We start from the raw sequence: 24,984 nt of genomic DNA on the forward strand, positions 1-24,984 counted from the left end.
ACAGTGTCAATATACACTACCGCATACACGGACAAGGACAGTTGGACAGTGTCAATATAAAGTACCAAGGCTGGTAGGACAGTGTCAATATACATTGCCACGGCTAGTAGGGCAGTGTCAATACAAAGTTCCAATGATAGTAGGACAGTGTCAATATACACTACCACGGGTAGTAGGGCAGTGTCAATATATAGCACCAATGATAGTAGGACAGTGCCAATATACATGTACACTACCACGGATAGTAGGAGAGTGTCAATATACACTACCACGGATAGTAGGACAGTGTCAGTATAATGTACCAAAGATAGTAGGACAATGATAATGTACACTACCACATAAACAGACAGGGACAGTAGGACAGTGTCAATATACACTACCACCTAAACAGACAGGGATAGTAGGACAATGTCAATATACACTACCACCTAAACAGACAGGGACAGTAGGACAGTGTCAATATACACTACCACCTAAACAGACAGGGACAGTAGGACAGTGTCAATATACACTACCACCTAAACAGACAGGGACAGTAGGACAGTGTCAATATACACTACCACCTAAACAGACAGGGACAGTAGGACAGTGTCAATATACACTACCACCTAAACAGACAGGGATAGTAGGACAATGTCAATATACACTACCACCTAAACAGACAGGGACAGTAGGACAGTGTCAATATACACTACCACCTAAACAGACAGGGATAGTAGGACAGTGTCAATATACACTACCACCTAAACAGACAGGGACAGTAGGACAGTGTCAATATACACTACCACCTAAACAGACAGGGATAGTAGGACAGTGTCAATATACACTACCACCTAAACAGACAAGGACAGTAGGACAGTGTCAATATACACTACCACCTAAACAGACAGGGATAGTAGGACAATGTCAATATACACTACCACATAAACAGACAAGGACAGTAGGACAGTGTCAATATCCAGTATCAAGGATAGGACAGTGTCAATATACACTACCAAGGATAGTAGGGCAGTGTATCTATGCACTACCGCATAAACATATAGGGACAGTCGGACAGTGTCAGTATATCATACCAATGACAGTAGTGCAGTTTTGTCTGTACAATAGTGTAAAGCGTGACAGACACAGTAGAGAGTGTATATATGCACTTACGTAAAATGCGCCAAGGTTACTAGGTCAAATTTTCCAAACACTGCCTGTGGTCTTAAAAAACTGGCGTCATGCCTTGCAGTGTATTCAATCATCAGCTTTTGCCCTAGTATCGATCGCCCTCTTGAACGTACTGTGTCCACAGTTCCTATTTTCTAACGTAATAAGGCTTGTCTCGGGAAATGTTCTTACACAAATATCTTCAGTGTCAGTCTCTTAGTAACAAATCCCTGTTGGACGATTTTCTCATTTGGGAGACTTATTTATTAACCTGATGTTGTGTAGACAGTATGTCTTGTGCCTGGATGACATACTTAACGCCAAGTCATCACGATACATTAGTCTAATACTGTGATGTCTCAATCTACACTGAGGACATCGCGTGTATCAGAGTATTTACGTCATCGTCCAGCATCGCTGACATGTCATGAAATTCTTACAGAGAACATCACGTCTACATTGACATTCAGTTTGATTAAAGACGTATACGGATAGTATCTGTATACGTCTTTGATTCTATATATATATATATATATATATATATATATATATATATATATATATATATATCCGTACCCTGAAATATAAATTGAGTGCATTAATGGGGATTATATTAAAGTCAGAAATGAAACATGTCGGACTAGTTTCATCGAATGATTTATCAGGGAAGGAAATTCACGAAATGTGAAATCTAGGTCACGTTTTGTGGCAAAATGCCCGATCCTTAGATCATGTAGAGTTAAAATGTCACCAGAAGCAAATCTCTGAGAGTGTTTACTGTATTGAAGGTTTCTCAAGGATTACTTGAGTTTACTGTATTGGAGGTTTCTCAATGATTACTTGGGTTAACTGTATTGAAGGTTTCTCAATGATTACATGGGTTTACTGTATTGAAGGTTTCTCAATGATTACTTGGGTTTACTGTATTGGGGGTTTCTCAATGATTACTTGGGTTAACTGTATTGGAGGTTTTTCAATGATTACTTAGTTTTACTGTATTGAAGGTTTCTCAATGATTACTTGAGTTTACTGTATTGGAGGTTTCTCAATGATTACTTGGGTTTACTGTATTTAAGGTTTCTCAATGATTACATGGGTTTACTGTATTGAAGGTTTCTCAATGATTACTTGGGTTTACTGTATTGGGGGTTTCTCAATGATTACTTGGGTTAACTGTATTGGAGGTTTTTCAATGATTACTTAGTTTTACTAATTTGGAGGTTTCTCAATGATTACTTGGGTTTACTGTATAGAAGGTTTTTCAATTATTACTTGGATTTACTGTATTGAAAGTTTCTCAATGATTACTTAGGTTTACTGTATTGAAGGTTTGGGTTTTATTGTGTTTACTGCATTGATGGTTTTTCAATGATTACTTGGGTTTACTTTATTGAAGGTTTTTCATTGATTACTTGGGTTTACTGTATTGAAGGTTTTTCAATGATTACATGGTTTTACTGTATTGAAGCTTTTTCAATGATTACTTGGGTTTACTGTATTGAAGGTTTCTCAATGATTACTTGGGTTTACTGTATTGAAGGTTTTTCAATGCTTAGTTGGGTTTACTGTATTGAAGGTTTTTCAATTATTACTTGGGTTCACGGTATTGAAGGTTTCTCAATGATTACTTTGGTTAACTGTATTGAAGGTTTATCAATGATTACTGGGGTTAACTGTATTGAAGGTTTATCAATGATTACTTGGGTTTACTGTATTGAAGGTTGTTCAATGACTACTTGAGTTTACTGTATTGAAGGTTTCACAATGATTACTTGGGTTAACGGTATTGAAGGTTTCTCAATGATTACTTGGGTTTACTGTATTGAAGGTTGTTCAATGACTACTTGGGTTTACTGTTTTGAAGGTTTCTCAATAGTTACTTGGGTTTACTGTATTGGAGGTTTCTCAATGATTACTTGGGTTTACTGTATTGAAGGTTTCTCAATGATTACTTGTGTTTACTGTATTGGGGGTTTCTCAATGATTACTTGGATTTACTGTTTGGGGGGTTTCTCACTGATTACTTGGGTTAACTGTATTGAAGGTTTCTCAATGATTTCTTGGGTTTACTGTATTTAAGGTGTCATCATGATTACTTTGCTTTACTGTATTGGAGGTTTCTCAATGATTACTTAGGTTTACTGTTTTGGAGGTTTCTCAATGATTACTTGGGTTAACTGTATAGAAGGTTTTTCAATTATTACTTGGATTTACTGTATTGAATGTTTCTCAATGATTACTTAGGTTTACTGTATTGAAGGTTTGGGTTTTATTGTGTTTACTGCATTGAAGGTTTTTCAATGATTACTTGGGTTTACTGAATTGAAGGTTTCTCAGTGATTACTTGGGTTTACTGTATTGAAGGTTTTTCAATGATTAGCTGGGTTTACTGTATTGAAGGTTTCTCAGTGATTACTTGGGTTTACTGTATTGAAGGTTTCTCAGTGATTACTTGGGTTTACTGTATTGAAGGTTTTTCAATGCTTAGTTGGGTTTACTGTATTGAAGGTTTTTCAATGCTTAGTTGGGTTTACTGTATTGAAGGTTTTTCAATGCTTCGTTGGGTTTACTGTATTGAAGGTTTTTCAATGCTTAGTTGGGTTTACTGTATTGAAAGTAGGGGTTTTATTGTGTTTACTGTATTGAATGTTTTTCAAAGCTTAGTTGGGTTTACTGTATTGAAAGTATGGGTTTTATTGTGTTTACTGTATTGAAGGTTTTTCAATGCTTAGTTGGGTTTACTGTATTGAAAGTATGGGTTTTATTGTGTTTACTGTATTGAAGGTTTTTCAATGCTTAGTTGGGTTTACTGTATTGAAGGTTTTTCAATGCTTAGTTGGGTTTACTGTATTGAAGGTTTTTCAATGCTTAGTTGGGTTTACTGTATTGAAAGTATGAGTTTTATTGTGTTTACTGTATTGAATGTTTTTCAATGATTACTTGGGTTTACTGTATTGAAGGTGTCTCAATGATGACTTGGGTTTACTGTATTGAAGGTTTCTCAATGGTAACTTGGGTTAACTGTATTGGAGGTTTCTCAATGATTACATGGGTTTACTGTATTGAAGGTTTCTCAATGATTACTTGGGTTTACTGTATTGAAGGTTTCTCAATAATTACTTGGGTTTACTGTATTGAAGGTTTTTCAATGATTAGCTGGGTTTACTGTATTGAAGGTTTCTCAGTGATTACTTGGGTTTACTGTATTGAAGGTTTCTCAGTGATTACTTGGGTTTACTGTATTGAAGGTTTTTCAATGCTTAGTTGGGTTTACTGTATTGAAGGTTTCTCAATAATTACTGGGGTTTACCGATTGAAGGTTTCTCAGTGATTACTTGGGTTTACTGTATTGAAGGTTTTTTCATGCTTAGTTGGGTTTACTGTATTGAAGGTTTTTCAATAATTAGTTGGCTTCATATCACAAGTTTTTCTTTGTTTTAATCTTCTGTGACCTGACAGCCCACAACAGTTGTTATCCTACATTGGCTGTTGGAAACTGACAGCCCTAACACTTACCACTTCAACACACGCGAGACTGGAAAGACGCTAAGTCATTTGACTGTTCATTTCGGCGAACATAGAAATAATAATTAAAATTCACCACGAAATTATAACTTGGACACGAATAACAATGGGGATTCTCTAAAAGTCGGATTTCAGAATATTGAAACGAAAAGCGAGTATCCGGATAATTTATGCGAGTACCGACCCTTACCTTGAAGTGGACACTACGGATGGAGTTGGTGCATACTTCTGTGTTCCTGGTAACGTACGAATTGTTGAGAGAGTAATGTTTGGATGTAAAAACGCATGACATTTCAGCATTTTCATCAGAACGTTGGATTTCTGTCGTGAGATTCGCCATTGAAGTAGTCGCTTGAGACCGGCGTCATGCTCAACTCTCCTGGCTGAAACAGGGTCGTCTAACTGGAGACTTTACAAATCAGCGGTAGACGAAACCCATTTGTCGTCTAAGGCACCGAACTTCACTGTGAAGAGTTGTGTCCCTTAGGCGTGCCAGAAACCTGTGTTCGCCCTGATCATGCTTTTCAGGTTTGTCACAACTACTGTATATGCGTGCTGGTGGGTAACACCAAGTGTGAAACGCCTTAGGCCTTCGGACTTTCCGCACACATCAAGCTGACATGCCGTTACGTTTTTTCAACTTTAATTGCATATCCGAGACAGCAATGCTGTTTCATTATGTGTTTAAAACACGAGCTAACTGTTGAGTGAAACATGTCATTCATAAATCAAAGTTATATATAAATATGACATACATATTTTTACACCACAGTAATAATTATTTCTTTTTAAGAACGTTTACAAGCCACTGGCAGCCAAAGCTAGGCCGCTTTGCTGACGAACGTAGTAGCCGTGGTTTGTAGTTAAAGAGTCCAAGGTAGGGCGGGACAACATAGTGAGAGTGAGATTTAACACAGCTTTTAACATTATTACAGTATTATCACAGCGTGTCAGCTTCATGTGGGAAGAAAGCCCGAAGTGATTGAGGTCTCAGACGTTTACCATTTCGGTGAAACCCTCGACCACGGGTATGGTGCTGAAAAACCTAGAAACATAATCTGGGCGAACCCGGATTCGAACCAACAATCATAGGTGTCTAGCGTGCCCAAGGGACGCAACTCTGCACAGCGAATCGCGGAGCCTTAAAGGACTGGGCCACCCGTGCCCCTCGGAACAACATAGAAATAGCCAGCTGTCCGACATGACTGTACCGAAGAAATGGAGCTTCATGAACATATTTCATATACAGTAAACTACGGTTATAACGAACACGCTTATAACAAACTGACGGATATAACGAACTTACTTTTTGGTCCCGACTACTTGCTGTAGTCATGCTGTATATGTACTTATAACGAACTACGGTTATAACGAACTAAAATTAGTAGTCCCTTTGAGTTCGTTAAAACCGTAGTTTACTGTAATTGGAAAGCTCTGGATGTGACGTGCTCATCTAAGTGATGTCTCAGTTTGTATTCGTGGCCATTTGTCCACATATGAGCTTAGTGAATATATTTCTTCAGACACATCTGGCAGATTTTTGTATTTATTTGTATAACTTACTTAGAAATATCACGGCAGTAATTTTGTTTATATATTTTGTTGAATAATCAGTCTCGATTGTCTGCCGAAACAGATTCATTTGGGCGTAAATAGCAAAAAAGAAGAAGATGACAATTATATGAATAGATCACTGAAAATGATGTGATGACACCAGGTATTCTTGACAAGGGTAATCTTGTGTTTTTTTCAGTGACTAGGGGCGGCCGGGTAGCCTAGTGGTTAAAGCGTTAGCTCGTCACGCCGAAGACCCGGGTTCGATTCCCGACATGGGTACAATGTGTGAAGTCCATTTCTGGTGTCCCCCGTCGAGATATTGCTGGAATATAGCTAAAGGCGGCGTAAAACCATACTCACTCATTCATTTCAGTGACTAATTGACTTGCCTTTGCATGTGTTTGTGACGGGTGCCACCAGTGGGCGGGATAAGCTCACCTATTCGTGAACCCTGGTGTAATCACTATTTAATAATGATTGATAAACGCATACTCATGATATAATCGGAATCGTACAATCATTCTTGGTTATGGAAAGGATTTTGGGGGCTTTTATCTAAATCCACAGTAACACCACTTATGAGTGACTTTGGATTAACACCGCTTTGAAAATTTTTTCACTTTAACTAGGCAAGTCAGCTTAACCCTTCTGTGACACGGGGTCATAAAGGAGGACAGGCAACAGCTCTTGTGGACAAAAGACCCCATACATCAAACGCCAACAGAGACATAATCTCCATAGGATAATCCCTAGCTCCACTGGGATAAAGCCGCTTATTAAAACATAAAACATAAAATATGTTGAAATCAGAGGTATTATGTTATTTTTCAACGCGGATGTTGTGCCATCATCAGTCTTCAACACAAGCGAATGTTGTGCCTCACAACATTCAGAATAAATTGTTATTTCATTGTCAACACGAATGCAGTGCCAACGAAATAACATTAGACAAGCCAGCACCCGATTCGTTATTCAAAGGCTGTGTATCAAAACAAGTACAGTAATGTGGCCGAATACGCAGTTAATCAGTACTTTTGAATGACGAAAAACAAGCCAGCACGGAGTTCGTTATTCAGTTTATGTCCTGAAAATCTATGAAATTCCAGACAGTCTTTCAACAACTGTTTAGTTATTCAGTACTTTTAATAACAAAAACGTGTTTAGCAGAGCGTGGTTTCGATCCACGGACCTCTGGGTTATGGGCCCAGCACGCTTCCACTGCGCCACTCTGCTGGTGTACCTTCAGGGATCACATACAGGTTATAGCTTAATCAGACAGGTATGCGTCAGTCGTCGACCTTCATATTGATGATGACGTCATTATTGTTTGTTTACAATTGATCATGGTAATCCGTCGCTTCGTTAAACAAAATCAAAGAAAGTTATAGAGAATATGTATAATCCCTAAAATAGGCATAATATTGTAAGAATTGACAAATTTATTTGTGTATAAACGAAAGGCATTTTGAATTACACAATGTAACAATAATATTGCTATTTTTAATTGAGGAGATACATATTTTCTTTGCATGAACATTTTGTAAATTAATGAAAGGAGACATCATTTTTTGCAGAAAGTATTATATTATATTAGTTCCAGTCGCAAGATCTTTATAAAGAAGGCATTTCTACAGAAAGTGTTCTTCATCTTAAAATTCTTTATGTTGAGAGTAGGTACATATTATTAACTGCTGATGATGTGTCAGAGTATCTTCATCTCTCAATTAAAGCCTTGTAAGCTTTTTGCGGTGTTCTAATGAGGTGGTTACATTTAGATATATACCTGAGGTGTCTGAGATTATGTGGTTTAGCGAAGGGAGCTTGGTCACTCTCAGTGATGTGCATGGCTTTGTATATTTGTAATACAAGGGAGGTCACTCTATGTTAGTTTGTTCGATGGAGCTAGCGTCAAAATGGTGGAAGATATTCAATGCTGTTCGGTTTTGTTTGTTTGTTGTTAAAAGCCGCACTCAGCAATATTCTTGCTATATGACAGCGGCCTGTAAATAATCGAGTCCTAACCAGACAATCCAGTGATTGATATCGTCGGGCTAACATAACCCTCAACCAACTGAGTCCAACTGGACTTGCGGATCCAGTAAGTCGTCTTGTACGGCAAGCACAAGTTGATTGAGAACTATTCTAACAAGCAATCCCAATGGCCATAATGGCAATGTGTTTACTCCTTAATAAAAGTAATACTGGGTTCAAATGCCTGCACCCATATATAATATAGATAGATATAGATAGATATATAGCACATTGCTGAAGCTTAAGGTAAACCTCGTTGATAAAAACGTATTTAGCAGAGCGTGGTTTCGATCCACGGACCTCTGGGTTATGGGCCCAGCACGCTTCCACTGCGCCACTCTGCTGTTAGAGCTTCAGGGATCACATACAGACTAAAGCTTAATCAGACAGGATTCCGTCAGCCGTCGATTTTCGTGTTGATAATGACGTCATTCTTGATTCATATTAACCTGTCGTTTCGTTAAACAAAGTCAAAGGGTGTTATAGAGAATATGTATAATTCCTGAAATATTGTAAGAATTAACAAATTGATTTGTGTAGAAAGGAAAGGTATGAACTTTTGATATACACAATGTAACAGAAATATTGCTATTTTAAGTGAGGAGATGCAAATGTGCTTTGTATGAACATTTTGTAAATGAAAGAGAAGGAGTAAGCATAAGCTCCGAAACGTTGTGTTCCTCACAATAAAGAAGTTGACATCCATAAATTCTCTTCCTTGTGAATAGTACTTGGTTCGAATGCATCCCGGGACTCAACATCGCAGATTACTGAAGGTTTAGATTGTCATTGCTGCTAAAAATGTTTAGCAGAGCGTGGTTTCGATCCACGGACCTCTGGGTTATGGGCCCAGCACGCTTCCACTGCGCCACTCTGCTCTTGTTGTTTCAAGGATCACATACAAACAGAAGGGTTGCATCAGCCGTCGATGATGACGTCATTATCGTTTTCTTACAAAATCGATGTCAAAACTGAACTCTTGTTCTTGTGGACAACAGATACAGATGCCATCAAAACAGTCTGTGTACCAAGGTTGTCTTGATTTGCCTTTCGAACAATGTTCATGTAAATCCGAGTACATTCATGTTACTTAAGTTTCCTTACTGTTAGACCGTGTCCTAGTCAAACCTAAACAACAATATATCAAGTAAAAGATAAGCGACCGGTGAAGATCCGAGGTAGAATAGGTCTTCAGCAACCCACGCTTGTAAAAGGCGACTATGCTTGTCGTAAGAGGCGACTAACGGGGTCAGGTGGTCAGGCTCGCTGACTTGTTTGATGCGTGTCATTGTATCCCAATGACGTGGATCGATGCTCATGATGTTAATCACGGGATTGTCTGGTCCAGGCTCGATTATTTACAGACCGCCCTCATATAGCTGGAATATTGCTGAGTGCGGCGTTAAACAACAAACAAACAAACTGCAACCGAATGTCGTACGCGATGCGAACCCTCTTTCTATGCCACCGTAAAGAGGTCGGTCCTGGAGTTTTAAGTGTGGAAGGGGGAGCTTTTAAGACGACCGCTGTTTTGCAGGCCTCTGACGTCAGCAACAATACAAATGATCCAGAGAATCCACGATATGGTGATGACCGATCGGCGAATGACCGACCGTCAAATGGCTAGTTCAGTAGGCATTTATTTCCCAGGAGAGAATACATAGCATTATCACAGAAACCAAGAAATTATCCGCTTGTTGGGTTCGAAACCTTTTGACATCTGATAAAAAAAACGCATGGATCGATGGTCATGACGTTAATTAACTGATTAATCAGTATATCTAGGCCGAATGGATTATTCACAGAGTCATAAAGCTGGGATACTGCTGAGTACTGTAGGTTCTTAACGGCGTTAAACAAACAAACAAACAAACAAACAAACAAAACCAAAATAAGCGTGCTATTTGGGAAATAGATGGACAATACAGTTATAATATTCTAAAATAGTTAGTCAGCCGGAACAAACAATACCTGTATCGGAGGTTTGTTATGAAAGCAAGGGTGGTGGTTCAGAGATGGGGGCTTGTGGTGGTACTGACTTTTTCTTCAACATTATTTGACATTGAGATTAAAAAACTCACGGAAATGAAAAAACCCTGTTTTTCTCAATTTAAAAATCGACACAAAGTGTTACGTAGCTGTAAATACGAAATAACAAAACAACTCGAAAAGTACTAGTCTGGATTTGCTAGTTTGATCTCAGTGAACAATACAAAATGTACTTTACAGGAGGTAATTTGTCGGCACTTTCAACATTCAAAAATAAAACTAAGTCCAAATTGACATAGCAGAAACAGACTATAGGCATTAGGCACCTGTTCTCACCTGTCTTCAAGGTGTCATAGGACACCTTGATCTACTTACACCTGGTTATGCCCTGTTTCACAATAGTCTGTTTTATTCACATTTTTACACACTTTTACGTGTAAAAAGGCATAAAAACATTTGATACGCTGTATTTGTGCCACGGCCCAATTAGTACTAATGTAGTTGTTTGAATATTTACATATTTTGTATATTAACTGCAATAATTTAAGATCTGAGGTCGAAAAAACAGGTTTTTTTCATTTCCATGAGTACTTTAGTGTCGATAACGATATGATTTGTATACTGTCCTTGCAGATGTATAAGAAAAAGTCATGATGCAGTCATCGACAAGTATCCTTTTTCACGGGAAAATAGGTAATTAATATACGGATACATAATTAATGTTAAAATGTTAATTTGTTAGTTTGTTATACATCCAGCTGTGTCTATTTATCATAGATATACATGTATGACCTTACGCAACTAAACTTTTTATTCTCATCTTTACAGGCTCCATACACACATATATATGTAACCATATTCATTTAACAAACATAAATTACCAAAGTTGCCCCTTTCTTTTCCGGGAGCATCGCAAAGGTGTCACTCGCTGGAAAGGAGTGTGCATATTTCTAATGCAAGGGAGGCTACTCTGCGCGTAGATGCTTTCGGTAGAGCGCACGTCTAAAAGCTTCTTTTATCAGTGGAGACAGTGTCTATACAATTTATGTCGGCGGCTTTGTTTGTTTACCCACAAGTGGCGACGTTCACTTTTGTTGCGTAAACTTGGTGATGGTCATGTGGTCGGTGTGTTCCTTAATCACATAAAGGTATCAGGTTTGAATCCCTGCGTAGAGGCAGTTCGGGAGCGTATCAACTCTAGTCGCGCATTACTCGTATTTTTACAAATTATTCGAAAACTAAATCAGTCCTTCCTTCAAGTCAGCTGTTATGACAACAGTTTCACTTAGATGTGCGACTAGTAGTTATAATGCTTGGCCACGGCCTATATACTAAACTGAGTTCTAGTCTGATATCTTTATTTCGGTGACTCATCAACACTAAAGGATAAGATACACATTGTTGCTATAAAAAAAACATTTAGCAGAGCGTGGTTTCGATCCACGGACCTCTGGGTTATGGGCCCAGCACGCTTCCACTGCGCCACTCTGCTGTTATAGCTTCAGGAATCACATACAGGTTAAAGCTTATTATAATCACATCGGATTGCATCAGCCGTCGATATTTGTAGTGACAATGACGTCATTGTCGTACTTTTACAAATTATTCGTAAACGTAATCAGTCCTTCCTTACTGTTAGACCGAGTCATTGTCAAAACTTCTAAACAAGAACATATCAAGCACCAAGATGAGCGCGTGCTCCTCGGGAAATAGACGGACAATACAATTACTAATATTCTAAAATAGTTAGTCAACCGGAACAAACAATACCTATATCAGAGTTATGTTATGAAAGAAAGGGTGGTGGTTCAGAGATGGGGGCGTTGTCGTGGTACTGGCCTTTTCGTCAATAAATTTGTCAGTGAGATACGTGTTCGAATAACGAATATGATTGATATATTGTCCTTGTGGATGTGGGAAACATTCAGGAGGCTGTCACCGACGTATTTCCCTTAGATGGATACATAGTTAAACTGTTAGTTTCATATACATGTAACTGTGTATGCACCTTGGATAAACAAGTATGACCTAATGCAAAGTAAACTCTTTATTTTCACCTTCACAGGCTCTATCCACACTGTTTATTTCAACCCATTCATTTAACAGATATAAATGACCAAACTTGCAAATAGGGAATAAACTGGATAATAAAGGTTTTAGGGTCGGCTTAATTTTTTATTTTTCCAACTTACATTTTTACACGAAAGATATATATTCAATCAGTTAGTCTTTGAGATTCGTGTTCATTGTCGAGCTTGAACGAAATGTTCATCGTTTGCTGTGTGTGGATCCTCGGGGAGCCATGATGTGTGGGTAGAGACGGTGATTGGGGTTGTGCTGTCGCGTGTAAATGAGCTTAAAGCCGATTCCAACTATATGACGACGGCCCGTAAATAATCGAGTGTGAGCCAGACAAACCAGTGATTGATATTATGACCAACGTCCCACGCCGCCCGGTTACGACACGCAATCAACCAGATCACCGAGCTTGACCAGACAGCCGGAGGACCCATCTTAACCTGGATCCCCACGGAGTATTCGCACTGACATCTTAACTTTGTCTGCTCCAGATTTCATCAAATATGTTTGACAGAGTTGAAATATCGCTGACTAGGAGAGAGAGAAAATTGCCACTGTCCCTTTCACACTCACACGACAGTGACCTAGAGATGAGGATGTTGAAACAACTCAAGACATGTACTGTAAAGATGATATATGGTTAATGCTATTTATCCCGCTCCTCACAGCGATAGGTCGTTCCCGGAGCTTTCTATAGTATCGGGATGATACTGATAGGGTAACGATGGGAAGGAGTGTGCATATTTCTAATGCAGGGGAGGTCACTCTTTAGTATACTTTGTCGGTAGAGCGCACGTCTAAATAGCTTTGTTTATCAGGGGAGACAGTGTCAATACCAAATGTGTCGGCTTTGTTTGTTTTACCACAAGTGGCGACGTTCACTTGTGTTGAGTGAACTTGGTGATAATCATGTGGTCGATGTGTTCCCTCATCACATAAAAGGATCAGGTTTGAATCCCTGATAAGGGGCAGTTCGGGAACTTATCTACTCTGATGGGATATTACTCGTATTTTCACAAATTATTCGAAAACTAAATCAGTCCTTCCTTCAAGTCAGCTGTTATGACAACAGTTTCACTTAGATGTGTGACAAGTAGTTATAATGCTTGACCACGGCCTATATATTAAACTGAGTTCTAGTATGAAAATATGTTTATTTCGGTGACTTATCACCACTTATGGCACATTACTGAAGGATAAGATAGACATTGTTGCTATAAAAACATTTAGCAGAGCGTGGTTTCGATCCACGGACCTCTGGGTTATGGGCCCAGCACGCTTCCACTGCGCCACTCTGCTGTTATAGCTTCAGGAATCATATACAGGTTAAAGCTTAATCACATCGGATTGCATCAGCCGTCGATATTTGTGGTGACAATGACGTCATTGTCGTACTTTTACAATTTTTTTCGCGAACGTAATCAGTCCTTCCTTACTGTTAGACCGAGTCATTGTCAAAACTTCTAAACAAAAACATATCAAGCACCAAGATAATAAAGGTTTTTGGGTCAGCTTAATTTGTTTTTTCCTACTTTCATATTTACATGAAAGATATATATTCAATCAGTTAGCATGGGCGGTCAGGCATTAGCCACAAGGAATGGCTATCTCTAGCTGGCTCTTCGATAAGAACAGATTTTTACAAATACATCATTCCTTTACCTATATACATTCAAGAGCCAGTTTGTGCAAGATGGTTTTGCCTTCATTGTCGAGCTTGAACGAAATGTTCATCGTTTTCTGTGTGTGGAACTTGGGGTAGCCATGATGTGTGGGTAGAGACGGTGATTGGGGTTGTGCTGTCGCGTGTAAATGAGCTTAAAGCCGATTCCAACTATATGACGACGGCCCGTAAATAATAGAGTGTGAGCCAGACAAACCATTCATTGATATTATGACCAACGTCCCACGCCGCCCGGTTACGACACGCAATCAACCAGGTCACCGAGCTTGACCACACAGCCGGAGGACCCATCTTAGCCCGGATCCCCTCGGAGTATTCGCACTGACATCTAAACTTTGTCTGCTCCAGATTTCATCACACATGTTTGACAGAGTTGAAATATCGCTGACTTGGAGAGAGACAAAATAGCCACTGTCCCTGCCACATTCACACAACAATGACCTAGAGAAGAGGATACTGAAACAACTAAAGACATGTACTGTACTGATAGATATACTAGTATATGGTAAATGATATTCATCACGCTCCTCACAGCGATAGCTCGTCGATACTGGGAGGGTAACGATGGGTGTCACACACTGGGAAAGAGTTTGCATATTTCTAACAACGCAAGGGAGGTCACTCTGTATGTATACTTTGTCGGTAGAGCGCACGCCTAAATAGCTTCGTTTGTCAGGGGAGACAGTGTCTATACACTAGTGTCGGCGGCTTTGTATGTTTTACCACAAGTGGCAATGTTCGCTTTTGTGGAGTAAATTTGGTAATGGTCATGTGGTCGATGTGTTCCTTTATCACATAAAGGTATCACGTTTCAATCCTTGATTAGGGGCAGTTCAGGGACTTATCTACTCCAGTCGCACATGACTCGTATTTTCACAAATGATTAGAAAACTGAATCAGTCCTTCCTTCAAGTCAGCTGTTATGACAACAGTTTCACTGAGATGTGTGGCCAGTAGTTATAATGCTTGGCCACGGCCTATATATTAAACTGAGTTCTAGTCTGATCATATCTTTATTTCAGTGACTCATCAACACTAAGGACAGATAACTGAAGGATAAGATACACATTGTAGCTATAAAAACATTTAGCAGAGCGTGGTTTCGATCCACGGACCTCTGGGTTATGGGCCCAGCACGCTTCCACTGCGCCACTCTGCTGTTATAGCTTCAGGAATCACATACAGGTTAAAGCTTAATCACATCGGATTGCATCAGCCGTCTATATTTGTTGTGAGAATGACGTCATTGTCGTACTTTTACAAATTATTCGAAAACTTAATCAGTCCTTCGTTACTGTTAGATCGAGTCATTGTCATAACTTCAAAACAATAAAATATCAAGCACCAAGATTAGCGCGTGCTCCTCGGGAAATATATGGACAATACAATTACTAATATTCTAAAATAGTTAGTCAAACGGAACAAACAATACCTATATCAGAGTTGTGTTATGAAAGAAAGGGTGGTGGTTCAGAGATGGGGGCGTTGTCGTGGTACTGACGTTTTCGTTAATATAATTTGTCACTGAGATTCGTGTTCGAATAACGAATATGATTGATATATTGTCTTTGTGGATGTGGGAAATATTCATGAGTCAGTCACTGACGTATATCCCTTTGACAGGAAAACAGGTAATGTATATATTGATACATGTTTAAACTGTTTGATATATATGTAACTGTGTATGCAGCTTGGATATACAAGTATGACCTTACGCAAAGTTAACTCTTTATTTGCACCGATACAGGCTCTATCCACACTGTTTATTTCAACCTATTCATTTAACAGACATAAATGACCAAAAACTCGCCAACAGGGAATAAACTGGATAATAAAGGTTTTAGGGTCGGCTTAATTTGTTTTTTCCGACTTCCATTTTTACATGAAAGATATATCTTCAATCAGTTAGCATGGGCGGTCAGGCATTAACCACAAGGAATGGCTATCTCTAGCTGGCTTTTCGATAAGAACAGATTCTTACAAATACATCATTCCTATACCTATATACATTCAAGAGCCAGTTTGTGCAAGATGGTTTTGCCTTCATTGTCGAGCGTGAACGATATATTCATCGTTTTCTGTGTGTGGAACTTGGGGGAGCCATGATGTGTGGGTAGAGACGGTGATAGGGGTTGTGCTGTCGCGTGTAAATGAGCTTAAAGCCGATTCCAACTATATGACGACGGCCCGTACATAATCAAATGTGAGCCAGACAAACCAGTGATTGATATTATGACCAACGTCCCACGCCGTCCGGTTACGACACACAACCAACCAGGTCACCGAGCTTGACCAGATAGCCGGAGGACTCATCTTAACCCGGATCCCCACGGAGTATTCGCACTGACATCTAAACTTTGTCTGCTCAAGATTTCTTCACACATGTTTGACAGAGTTGAAATATCGCTGACTTGGAGAGAGAGAAAATAGCCACTGTCCCTGCCACACTCACACGACAGTGACTTGGAGAAGAGGATACTGGTTGGTTGGGTGGTTTGTTGTTTAACGCCGCAATCAGCAATATTCCAGCTATATGACGGCGGACTGAAACAACTCAAGACATGCACTGTAGAGATGATATATGGTAAATGATATTTATCAAGCTCCTCACAGCGATAGCTCGTTCCCGGAGCTTTCTATAGTATCAAGATGATACTCGGAGGGTAACGATGGGAAGGAGTGTGCATATTTCTAATGCAGGGGAGGTCACTCTTTAGTATACTTTGTCGGTAGAGCGCACGTCTAAATAGCTTTGTTTATCGGGGAGACAGTGGCAATACCAAATGTCTCGGCTTTGTTTGTTTTACCACAATTGGAGACGTTCACTTGTGTTGAGTGAACTTGGTGATAATCATGTGGTCGGTGTGTTCCCTCATCACATAAAAGGATCAGGTTTGAATCCCTGATAAGGGGCAGTTCGGGGACTTTATCTACTCTGATGGCACATTACTCGTATTTTCACAAATTATTCGAAAACTAAATCAGTCCTTCCTTCAAGTCAGCTGTTATGACAACAGTTTCACTTAGATGTGTGACAAGTAGTTATAATGCTAGACCACGGCCTATATATTAAACTGAGTTCTACTATGATAATATGTTTATTTCGGTGACTTATCACCACGTATGGCACATTACTGAAGGATAAGATAGACATTGTTGCTATAAAAACATTTAGCAGAGCGTGGTTTCGATCCACGGACCTCTGGGTTATGGGCCCAGCACGCTTCCACTGCGCCACTCTGCTGTTATAGCTTCAGGAATCATATACAGGTTAAAGCTTAATCACATCGGATTGCATCAGCCGTCGATATTTGTGTTGACAATGACGTCATTGTCGTACTTTTACAAATTTTTCGTAAACGTAATCAGTCCTTCCTTACTGTTAGCCGAGTCATTGTCAAAACTTCTAAACAAGAACATATCAAGCACCAAGATTAGCGCGTGCTCCTCGGGAAATAGACGGACAATACAGTTACTAATATTCTAAAATAGTTAGTCAACCGGAACAAACAATACCTATATCAGAGTTGTGTTATGAAAGAAAGGGTGGTGGTTCAGAGATGGGGGCGTTGTCGTGGTACTGGCCTTTTCGTCAATATAATTTGTCATTGATATACGTGTTCGAAAAACGAATATGATTGATATATTGTCCTTGTGGATGTGGGAAACATTCAGGAGGCAGTCGCCGACGTATTTCCCTAAGACAGGAAAACAATTAATGTATTTATGGATACATAGTTAAACTGTTAGTTTGATATACATGTAACTGTGTATGCACCTTGGATAAACAAGTATGACCTTATGCAACGACATAAACGACCAAACTTGCAAAGAGGGAATAAACTGGATAATATAGGTTTTAGGGTCGGCTTAATTTGTTTTTTCCGACTTCCATTTTTACATGAAGACGGTTTAAATACACCAGGCATTGACCACAGGGAGTGGCTATCTCTAGCCGGCTTTTCGATAAGAATAGATTTTTCATATTGACCTTATTCCTATACCTATATACCTTCAAGAGCCAGTTTGTGTGAGATGGGTTTGCCTTCATTGTCGAGCGTGAACGAAATATTCATCGTTTGCTGTGTGTAGATCTTGGGGGAGGCATGATGTGTGGGTAGAGACGGTGATTGGGGCTGTGCTGTCGCGTGTAAATGAGCTTAAAGCCGATTCCAACTATATGACGACGGCCAGTAAATAATCGAGTGTGAGCCAGACAAACCAGTGATTGATATTAGGACCAACTTCCCACGGTGCCCGGTTACGACACGCAATATAAATTTAGCTTCCAGATGGGTATTGTTTTTGTAGCAGCAGATTTAACGATCTTCTAGTTGTTACCTGCATATGTAATACAACGTAATCAACCAGGTCACCGAGCCGCACCAAATAGCCGGAGGACCTATTCTAGCCCGGATCCCAACTGAGGGTTCGTACTGACGTACATACTTTGTCTGCTCCTGATTTCATCAAACATGATTCATACAATTGAAATATGCTGACTTGAGTGAGAAAAATACCCACTGTCCCTGTCACACTTAAACGACAGTGACTAAGAGAAGATGACACTAAAACATCTAAAGACATGGACTATAGTGGTGGATATATATTGTGAATGATATTTGTCGAGCTCATTACTGCAATAGCTTGCTCGCGGAGCATTCTATAGGGTGGCGATGATACTGGGAGGGTAATGGAGGTGTCAGTCGTTGGGAAGGAGTGTGCATATTTCTAATGCAAGGGAGGTCACTCTGTACGTACACTTTTTCGGTAGAGCGCCCGTCTACAGAGTTTTGTTTATCAGGGGAGACAGTGTGACAACAGTTTCACTTAGATTGTGACTAGTAGTTATAACGCTTGACCATGGCCTATATATTAAACTGAGTTGTAGTATGCTATTATTTGAATCATTTATCAACACTAATGGCAGATTAAGGAAGGATAAGATAGACATTGTTGCTGTAAAAAACGTATTTAGCAGAGCGTGGTTTCGATCCACGGACCTCTGGGTTATGGGCCCAGCACGCTTCCACTGCGCCACTCTGCTGTTATAGCTTCAGGAATCACATACAGGTTAAAGCTTAATCACATCGGATTGCATCAGCCGTCGATATATTATACTTACGATGACCTCATTAATATACTTTTACAAATTATCGAAAACTTAATCAGTCCTTCAAATTCTGCTGTTATGACGATAACTGCATTCAGATGTTTAACCTGTAATTGTTATTCTTCGCCATGACCAATACATTTATCTGAGTTCTGGCATATTATTTCAAAATCACACATGTTAGCCCGAATCATACTTTAGTATTGCCATGTACAATATATGAAATGGACAGGTATTTATCATCCAAAACTGGCTCCCACAGGAGATATCGCTTGGATGAGATCAAGCGATATCTACACTGTAGATATCGCTGCAATGAAATTACATCACAATGCTTTGCAGACCATTGTGTCGTCACTGGTTACCATGACGTCACAATCAAATGACACCACTAATGGCTCTGCTACTGAAGCTGTTAGCAGTACTTTTTACATTGAAGACACAGCTAATTACTGTCTACAAATTGAAAAGGTTGGAAGAATGATGTTGGATGATAAATAAAATCGCACCCTCGTGTCTTTTGATATCAAATATATCAACACTCGTTGATAAAAGTGGCAAAAATCCTCGGCAAGCCTCAGAATTATTCCACTTTTATCAACTCGTGTTGATATATTTGATATCAAAAGACACTCGGGTGAGATTCTCTATTTATCATCCGAAACTGGCTCCCACAGGAGATATCGCTTGGGTGAGATCAAGCAATATCTATACTGTAGGTATCGCTGCAATGAAATTGCATCACAATGCTTTGCAGACCATTGTGACGTCATTGGTTACCATGACATCACAATCAAATGACATCACTAATGGCTCTGCTACTGAAGCTGTTATTAGTACTTTTTAACACTTAAGACACTGCTTATTACTTTCTACAAACTCAAAAAGTTGGAAGAATGATGTTGGATGATAAATAAAATCTCACCCTCGTGTCTTTTGATATCAAATATATCAACACTCGTTGATAAAAGTGGAAAAAAATCCTGGGCAAGCCTGGGAGTTTTCCCACTTTTATCAACTCGTGTTGATATATTTGATATAAAAAGACACTCGGGTGAGATTCTCTATATGTTCACGTGTTAATGAAAGGAAAAATAGTTAAAATATTTTTTCAATATGAATACATTACACGATAAAACATACATAAAGGAATGGTATTATTTAGGGGGATCATTCAGAGGACAAGTTGAGTGGTTTCCGTGGTATTGACATTTTGTGTCAGATAGTCTGTTGTGTATATTTGTTGCAAATCTACGTTTCTTTGAAATCTGTTATATAGCTTTTATTGAATACAGTTCAGATTCCAGGTATGTGTTGTTTATTGCAACTGTGTATTGAATGCAATATAGACTCTGTGGGTGTATTTGCTATTATTACTGTATATTGAATGTCATCTAGATTCCAGGTGTGTGTTGTTTATTATAACTGTTTCATTGATGCAATATAGATTCAAGGTACATGTTTTGTTTAGCATAAATGTTTATTGATTACAATACAGATTCCAGGTGCGTGTTGTATATTACAACTGTGTATTGAATACAATATAGATTCTATGTGCGTATGTTTTTATTACTGTATGTAACATTTATGTTATGATACATGATTTAAATAATTTTATGTAAAAACGTGTAGCAGAGCGTGGTTTCGATCCACGGACCTCTGGGTTATGGGCCCAGCACGCTTCCACTGCGCCACTCTGCTGTTGTACCTTCAGGGATCACATACAGACTAAAAGCTTTAAATCAGTCCGGATTGCATCAGCCGTCATATATTAATGATGACGTCATTATCCATCATTCACAAACGGTAAATAAATAAGTCCTCTTTTGTGCAAAACCGATTTATATGATATACATTTATCATTCATTGAAACAAATCAACATTACATATGTCCCAATGAAATTAAGTTAGATATTAAATATGAACATTTCCGACTACATTCGTGATCAACTCGTCCCATTCCGGAACAAGCCGATTGTTGTAGGTTACGGAAACATGCGAGTTGTGACGAATGTTCCGACTGGTAAGACGATTTAAGGGAGGTAACTCTACACAGACTATTGTTCCTGCGTTCAGTTGGCCTATAAAACATGCCGCGCCGCTTTCAACTTATGTTGGTGTACTTTATTTAGCATTTTGTTTTCTCTTTGTGGTGGTGATGAGTATACGGAATGGAGAGTTATTATTGTTTGCATTAATTATATATTTTTTTATGTTTATTGTTTATATTAAGTGGTCTGTTTTATTTTTTTTGCTGCTTTATCACTTTAAGGACACTGATCTGAAGCAATTCCCCGGGACTGGTTGTTGCCTTTGTTATTGTTTTTCCCCCGTGAGTACCCGGATGATACGCAACGCAACTGAGTGTGACAAGAGACTGGGCTACCGTCTACAAGGACAGCTAAATAATCTCGGAGGCAATATTTGTTTTACTCATTTTTGAACACTGACTGGTTAACCGTGATCTATAAAGATTTCGACAAAGGGCGCATGTTAATTAATTTCTTTAGCCGAAACAAACAGACAAAGAGAACGGCGGAGCTCATCGGATGTCGTCTTTTTTTAAATATCCCTGATTGTTATAGTATAATAATAATTAAAAAAAGTTTCCATGCAGTGAAAGCATTTTCGGATTTCGAATTGCGTCGATAATACGATTACTACTCCCTTGTTGTCATCCATATTTTCTGGTATAACCCTACACTTGTGTATTTGTCGTCATTCACTTGATGTTCAGTTAATGAATTTATTACAGGTATAATTAGTGGTAGCACTACTCAGAATACCTGACAAAGGTTCCCATTTGGCATATATTGTGCCTGGGGCAATTATTTAATCTAAATCCAGGTTGTGGTGAAATGTGTGTTGTGTAATATGCACGTGGCAGCCCAGCAAGAGATGAATGATCAGTTGATTTACTTTTGTGTAAATCAACGGATCGTTCCTAGTCATCCAAGGATTAACAGAAAATAAATTGATTGATTAATCACTGTTATATTGCACAATTGATATGTCAAAAATGAGTGTTTACATGTCTAGGTTTACCAAAAGAAAGGGAATACATTCATATCATGGCGTGAAGTGCCGATGTAAAAACAACATACTTTGTTCAAAGAGTAAACTGATAATACGTTAATTGATTGCTCATTGTTATCTAACACAATGCTATTTTTAGGAACCGTGGATGTTATGAAAATAGTTGTCACGTGGGCTTTCTCAGCCGACCTTTGAGACTTGACACCTATGTGAAACACCTGAAACAATGTAAGTGACAGCTGAGAAACGAACACGGGTTTTAATATCCCGAAACGATATATATATTTTAAAATGTTTGATTGTTACAGAGACACGTAACATCGAATAAGTTTCTTTGTACAGCTACAGACGTATGGGATGTTGTTCCTTCGTGTTGGTATTCACGGATATATTCCTCGAACAAGGAAGCTGCCTAAAATCATAAATTTGGTAGGTTGTAATTATATTTGCATTTTGTTTTCCTTCATTTTCTGTAGCATTGGACAGATTCATTCTTGTTCCTCTGCGTCTTGGTTGGGAAATTCTTCGATGCGCGATAGACTATTTTTCACAAGTCATTTCCTTTGTATATTTTACAGTCAATTTGTAAAATGTGATTCTCGCAGGCAATTTATAAAATGTGTAAATATTTCAATAATTCTGACTGAAAAATCTGTCCATTTCATTAACAGACTGACTAAATTTAATTAAGGTGAGGTGAGGTGAATTTGGGTTTAACGTCGCGTCCAAGATTATTGTACTTATATAGCGACGTGCATGTACGTGTGTGTGTGGCCGATTTATAGTGCTAGCTCACTGACTCCGAGCTGACCAGTCCTTGCTTTAGCCCCTTAATGCCGAACGCCAGACAGGGTAACAACAAGTACCATCTTTTAACGTCTTTTGGTATGACGCAGCCGGGGATCTAACCCCGAACCTTCCGCTCTCCGGGCGGACGCTCTACCACTAGACCATGGAGGCGGTAAAAATATCGATTGAGGCGATCAAAAGGGCCTAAAAACATCACAATAGATTCTTATGTAGGATTAGAAACCAAACAATATAGAAATGTACTTTTCACCGTAACATTTTCAGTCTCTTGGTGATGATATTAAACATAAAATATTTGGAATTCGTTGTCATAATAATACAGATGGACATATTTTTCAGTCAGTTTGTAAAATAACTGAATATTCAGGCGTTTAATAAATTTCCTAAGTGAAAATTTTGCACATTTTGACTGTAAAAATATAAACACGATACAATAAGCAATGCTCAGGAGAAATATTTACTTTGTGTTGCAAGTCAAAATAGTGTAAGCGAAAATCGCACAGTTACCAAGCAAGTGACTTATCGAAACTTCGTCACCATTACCGATGCTACCCACAAAGATACCTACATTTCCTTATTATTTCCAAAACTGTATTTCATTTTGTTGATCAGTGTGACCATACGCCCTTATACTATCAATAAAAGTGACAAATGCGCTTGCGAATGGCGCAGCACAGGTCGCGAACTAGTCTAGGTTTCTGCTATATCATCCGGGTACTCAGGGGAAAAAAACCCCAAAACAACAACAAAGGCAACAACCAGTCCCAGGGAATTGCTTTAGATCAGTGCCCCTTTAAATATGAGAAGTGTTTACGGCTTCACGTCAAAAGGGGGGCGGTCGGGTAGCCTAGTAGTTAAAGCGTTCCCTCGTCACGCCGTAGACCCGGGTTCGATTCCCGATATGAGTACAATGTGTGAAACCCATTTCCGGTGTCCCCCGCCGCGATATTGCTGGAATATTGCTAAAAGCGGCGTTAAACTTCACTCACTCACTCACTCACTCACTCACTCACTCACTCACTCACTCACTCACTCACTCACGGGGGACACCAAGGATTTGCTTCACAGTTTGTATCAAAGATGTGAATCGAATTCAGGTCTTTGGCATGTCGAGGGGTTGCTTTCACAAGTAGGCCACCCACCGCCCATATAAGGCAATCGTGGTCCCAATGCAGTTGAGTGTAAGCGAGGACCTTTGAAAGTGTAAATTCTACAGATTTTGAAGGAACCCACTGAGTTCTTAAGATCTCGTCCCACTTTCACTTTGAACGCGCACATGACCTTCACTCCTTACACGCCTATTGCATCTACATCTAGGGCAGGTATTTTCGAAAAAGTAAATACTTTTGTCACCTGTCAGCGAATGAAAGACGCCTAGCATTTACATTTAACAGGCCCAGGGCATATGAATGTGTCCAAAATAATAAAAAAAGATGCATAATGAATGAGAGAATGTATCCTTTAATAGTTATCAGTGTAGCACTCATTCTATAGCTATTGGCATGGAGTATTATTCATTACATTTTCTGTACAACAATACCTGTAAGTCAGCAGGAGCCCCGATACACGGTAGGTACTGTACCCACACCCTCTCCAATGACACATCCTACATATTCTGTGTTGGTTTTAAAAATAGCCGTTACAATTGAGCCTAAGCTTATTGTGTATGTTCAGGCATGCAGCATACTACCCCCTTGAATCAAGAACGGTGACTTAAGGTTAACGCGTCCTTGTAGTGTTACATTTTCAACACTGCTTTGTGCACGGCGAGTAAATGACAATTTAAAACGATTCCTACTGGGGTGCCAGTATGTGGACCATGACGTATCGTTATATAATCAGTGCTCAATAAACAGCTTCTGAAATGCCCAATGTGGGGACATGTTACGTTAGCGACAGCGTTACAATAGAAGCGCTATAAATATTGCTTGGGTAGAACGACCGGTGTATAACTGTTAATGCGACCCGTGTATAACCATAGAAACGACCAGTGAAAATCTGTAGAAATGAC

The 24,984-nt window shown here is 39.1% G+C and overlaps 9 non-coding genes across 9 annotated transcripts; all 9 read right to left on the bottom strand.

Moving 5' to 3' along the window:
• Positions 1–7,392: 7,392 nt before the first annotated feature.
• Trnam-cau lies at positions 7,393–7,464 on the bottom strand. Its single transcript has one exon. It is a non-coding gene; the product is annotated as a tRNA-Met (tRNA).
• Positions 7,465–8,534: 1,070 nt separating this feature from the next.
• On the bottom strand, positions 8,535–8,606 carry Trnam-cau. Its single transcript has one exon. It is a non-coding gene; the product is annotated as a tRNA-Met (tRNA).
• Positions 8,607–9,068: 462 nt separating this feature from the next.
• Trnam-cau lies at positions 9,069–9,140 on the bottom strand. The gene has a single exon. It is a non-coding gene; the product is annotated as a tRNA-Met (tRNA).
• Positions 9,141–11,671: 2,531 nt separating this feature from the next.
• On the bottom strand, positions 11,672–11,743 carry Trnam-cau. The gene has a single exon. It is a non-coding gene; the product is annotated as a tRNA-Met (tRNA).
• Positions 11,744–13,557: 1,814 nt separating this feature from the next.
• Positions 13,558–13,629, bottom strand: Trnam-cau. Its single transcript has one exon. It is a non-coding gene; the product is annotated as a tRNA-Met (tRNA).
• Positions 13,630–15,101: 1,472 nt separating this feature from the next.
• Positions 15,102–15,173, bottom strand: Trnam-cau. Its single transcript has one exon. It is a non-coding gene; the product is annotated as a tRNA-Met (tRNA).
• A 2,013-nt stretch (positions 15,174–17,186) lies between these two features.
• Trnam-cau lies at positions 17,187–17,258 on the bottom strand. Its single transcript has one exon. It is a non-coding gene; the product is annotated as a tRNA-Met (tRNA).
• A 1,731-nt stretch (positions 17,259–18,989) lies between these two features.
• Positions 18,990–19,061, bottom strand: Trnam-cau. Its single transcript has one exon. It is a non-coding gene; the product is annotated as a tRNA-Met (tRNA).
• A 1,695-nt stretch (positions 19,062–20,756) lies between these two features.
• Trnam-cau lies at positions 20,757–20,828 on the bottom strand. Its single transcript has one exon. It is a non-coding gene; the product is annotated as a tRNA-Met (tRNA).
• Positions 20,829–24,984: the final 4,156 nt, after the last annotated feature.

The sequence above is a fragment of the Haliotis rufescens genome, unplaced genomic scaffold (assembly GCF_023055435.1).
Source record: "Haliotis rufescens isolate VD_foot unplaced genomic scaffold, xgHalRufe1.0.p SCAF_7, whole genome shotgun sequence".
NCBI lineage: Eukaryota > Metazoa > Mollusca > Gastropoda > Lepetellida > Haliotidae > Haliotis > Haliotis rufescens.